Genomic DNA, 4,720 nt, shown 5'->3' on the forward strand with positions numbered 1-4,720 from the left:
ATGATTGAAACATGCGATAACTACTGGACGATGTACTTTGACGGCTCAAGTACTTCATTCTCGGCTGGCGTTGGAATTGTCATTCAATCCCCAAACCACAATCGTTGGTATTTTTCGCTCAAGCTGGATTTTGAATGCATAAATAATCAGGCCGAATACGAAGCCCTTATCATCGGCCTTGGCATCCTTCATGACTTGCGGGCAACCCGTGCCCTCATCCTCGGCGACTCCGAACTCGTGATTAACCAACTTAATGGGTCTTTTCGATGCATGAGTTGTACCCTGGCACCCTACCACATGGTTACCAGCTATTTGGCCGAATCCTTCGACGGTATTACATTTGAACATATTTCCCAGATCCATAATACCGACACAGACGAATTGGCTCAAATCGCCTCTGGTGCACAACTCCTGGGGGGCAAGCTAGGCCAAGAAATACTGATGTTACGACAGCTATACCCGGCCTTGGTTAACCAGCAAGTCCTCTGACACGACAACGTGATATGCACCAGAGTCATGTCCTTACCTTCGTTGTTAGACCGACAAGACCTTATAGATGTTTGCGCCGTCGAGGTAATACCAGATGATTGGAGAAAGCCCATTATGCAGTATCTTGACAATCCCAATGGCAAACACAGTCGCAAGACAAGAGTTCACGCCACAAACTATGTCACGTATCAAAACGAGTTATACCGAAAGGGTGAGGATGGTCTATTACTGTTATTCCTTGGCCCCCAAGAGGGTGCTCAAGTAATCACAGAAGTCCATGAAGGGGTTTGCGAAGCTCATCAGTCCGGACGAAAAATGCGATGGTTGCTTCGACGACACGGTTATTTTTGGCCAAGAATATTAAAGGATTGTATCGAGTTCGCACGAGGGTGCATATAGTGTCAGATTCATGGTCCTATACAACAGGTCCCGACCAAGTCATTACATTCGGTCACTAAACCATGGCCCTTTAGAGGATGGGCCATGGACGTAATCCGTAAAATCACACCATCTTTCGAGGCTGCCAAGTACGCATGGATACTGGTAGCAGCCGTTTACTTCACTAAGTGGGTCGAAGCAAAATCATATGCCGAACTAACGTCTAAAGAAGTTTATGACTTTGTGGAAGAACACATTGTGACCAAATTCAGCGTACTAGAAACTATTATAACTGACAATGGCACAATCTTTACAGTCGAGAGGTTTAAAGAATATACGGCAAGTTTGAAAATTCGGCTTGAACAGTCTACACCATATTATCCACAAGTAAATGGGCAGGCCGAGGCAAGTAACAAAGTGTTGATCGGCATTCTCGAGAAAATAATAAAAGAGAGGCCTGACATGTGGCATTTAAAGTTAAATGAGGCTTTCGGGGCATATCGAACATCGCTCCGATCGGCGACTGGGACAACCCCGTATGCACTAACCTACGGACACGACGCAATGTTACTAGTCGAGCTAAGCATAAATTCGTTACGAATAATTGAACAGAGTAGTCTGTTCAGCGCCGAATATAATCAGTCCATGAGACAGGAGTTAGAAGACTTAGAAGAAGCGCGACTCGATGCTTATAACTTGCTAGTGGCACAAAAACAGATTGCCGAGTGAGCATACAATCAAAAGGTCCGACATAAAACATTTGGCGAAGGAGAATTAGTTTGGCAAACGGTGTTGCCCGTAGGAATTAAAGACCCTAGGTTCGGCAAATGGTCGCCGACTTGGGAAGGGCCTTTCGTCATACATAAGCTTCTCAGCAAAGGCGCATATTATCTTAGAGACCGGACTGGTTTAGTTCACAAGTTGCCAATCAATGGGAAGTTTTTAAAGAAGTACTATCCGGTCACATGGGAAATGCGGGAATAGAAATTCATTTCATTAAGATCGATAGAAGAATACACAAATTGAGTTGGTCGATCAATTTACATTTAAATAAATTCAGGGCGAAGAAGGAAGAAGAGTGCTGTCACGCCCCGGACCCGGGGTCGGTAGTAAAAACTTGAACCCGAATCCGAAACGTGAACTAAAAACTAAATAATTAAAGTAAAACTGAAACGGGTTGGAAAATAAAATTCTTCTTATTTAAAATAATTCAATAATTCTTTACAAGGCTAAAATAAAGAAATACAAAATTCCATCCTCACACTTAATCCGATCTCATCCTGTCTACCCTCTTAGATTGTTTAGTTCGTAAACCTGCATATCAATAGAGGGGTGAGCTTTAACAGCTCAGTAGGGACATAACCTTATTACAGTAAATTGACAATATTAAATTAAGTGTCAAGAAATCATATAGCCAAATATCAAATCATTATTGATAATAATGCATGAATGCAATTGAACCTCTTCCGCTACCCCCGTTACTTTATATAATAAAACACGCGGACCTGCATGTCCCATACCATGCATTTTACCCCTGCAGAGGTGGTTCGAATGTTCTATTATACAAATTAACCCCCCGTAACTCAATCATCCCAATTTCCCCTTTTGTTAGTCATCTTGCCAAAACTCTTCGTCGCCAGTCCCGAATTACCCTTAAAGAATCTGTGCACTGTGGGCTCACTTGAGACCTGGTACCTGCTAAGAGTTTGACTCAACTACACAAAAGATCATTTCCATTACCCTCTTTCCAAATTCCTTTCTCACCTACAAAGTTCCAACCACTTCTGACACATGAGTGATGCACAAGCAACGTTATTACATCTTTCACATGTCACAATATATCTCCATGTCACAATATATATCTCAACGAATAACATTCCAGTAGTACTAACAAGTAAACAACCAACTGAAGCAATAATCCAAACAATGTCCAACCACATTAATCAACCAACACAAATATAGTACTTCACGAAATTTAATAGAATCAATATCTATAAAGGTCTACCGTATTTCCCCTACCTGGATTCCAAAGCATTGCTCCGAGATATTAACACAAGAAACCACAACTGTGATAAGCTCCTATTCACAAGTATAAGAAAATCACTATATGCAAGACAAGAACTTTAATCCCAGTCAAAGCACTTGAGATTACTAACTTAACAACACCTATTTCAAATGCCCTTTTGGTTGATCTAAAATAATAACATGGTCATAACAGAACGTTTGAATGAGTACAACTTGCAGAACAAGGGACATGTGAAATACAAATATAAATATGCATGCTGTCTTTTTGGTGTATAAGCTGGGAACATAACTTTAGCCAATAATTAAATAAAGTCTTTCATATGATTAATGAATAAGTATATTAAACCACATATATAAGAAAATTACCAAATGCATGACATGAACTCTAATCCTAATTAATGTATTTAAGTTTATCGATTCCGCAATACTAATTCACAAGTTATTATATGTTGATCAACTCCAAACACATGCTTTACTTGATACAGTTGAAACTATACCTATGAATATATGCAGATAGTTCCATGCTGAGAAAGCTAGCTTGGTTTACTCAGACTTGTGCAAAGTTATATGCATGAATACCAGCATATACATATATAGTTTCTCTCAAACCAATAAGAAAGATATATGTTCGAATTAATATGCTTAAGCCCTCTTTTATATAACAACCTCTAATAAAGGTAAGAGATCATATTTAGCATGTGATAAATATGTATAGGTTCAGTCCTATCACTTTTGTGTAGGTAAGATGATCTCCAATTGTAAAGTCTGATAGCCAAACGTCTATGCAGATATACATACATATATAATACAACCAACATAGATGAAACACGACTGAGTTCTACAATATATAGAGCTATGGAAAGACTAAAGAAAATATAAGAATCATTACCCATATTTATCCTGCTACAGATTTGACACCGCCGATTAAGAAGCACCTCAGCTTCTGGTTTCTTACTCCCTTCTCTTTCTTTCTCTCTCTCTCTCTCTCTCTCTCTCTCTCTATATATATAAATATATACACGCACAGCATATGTATGTGTATACACACACACACACACACACATATAAACACTATATGAGCTCCAGAGCATGCAGTGCATGCTAGCTTGAGTTCGAAAACAATGGAGTTGATCTCCTATTTATAGGTTACTAAACGGAAACCACAAAGCCCCTTATTGGTTGAAGTTGGCGGCTGACCACAGCTGTTAAGCTAGCTGTAGGCACTGAGGAGAAAGAAGATAGCAACTAATTCAGGTGAGTACACGTGGTCTTAAGTCATAGACCGCCAGAAGAGATGGCAATCTCATTCAAAATATTTGTGTTGGCTTCTAAGTGGCCAGGTGGGTCAGTCAAAACAAACTAATTATATATACATACGTATATGTACACATGTATACACATTAAATACGAGATTTTACAATCTACCCTCCTTAAAAAAAATTTCGTCCTCGAAATTTGTAAGAACTTACTCAATATATAATAGTTGTTGAAGAAAACTAAGAGAATATCCAACTAAAGTGGTTGCATAGAGATTACCCTTCCGTTTCAAGTGGATTGCAATTCTCTATGTATTTTGCCTTCCAACTCTAGAAATTATTCCCTTTACATATAGTTTTAACATTGTAAAGTCCACTTAATAGTAAAACGGATATATGCCGAAACATAAGTTTTCTTTTCAAGCAACAATAAAATTGAACATAACCCTTCAATTAAAAACATAAGGGCCATATCTTTTTTTCTTTTCAAAACGAGCGCATGAAAGTTTTGAAATAAAATACAAAATTTGCATTTGGAGCGAAATCATTTTCTTCTGTACTAACAAAATTAT

The 4,720-nt window shown here is 38.7% G+C and overlaps 1 long non-coding RNA gene across 1 annotated transcript; it reads right to left on the bottom strand.

Moving 5' to 3' along the window:
- Nucleotides 1-2,044: 2,044 nt before the first annotated feature.
- On the bottom strand, nt 2,045-4,483 carry LOC139191086 (uncharacterized). Its single transcript, XR_011575223.1, has 3 exons — nt 3,782-4,483; nt 2,887-2,946; nt 2,045-2,181 (listed from the first exon to the last, which is right to left on the bottom strand). It is a non-coding gene; the product is annotated as an uncharacterized lncRNA (long non-coding RNA).
- Nucleotides 4,484-4,720: the final 237 nt, after the last annotated feature.

Source organism: Malus domestica, chromosome 14, assembly GCF_042453785.1.
Source record: "Malus domestica chromosome 14, GDT2T_hap1".
Classification (NCBI taxonomy): Eukaryota; Viridiplantae; Streptophyta; class Magnoliopsida; order Rosales; family Rosaceae; genus Malus; species Malus domestica.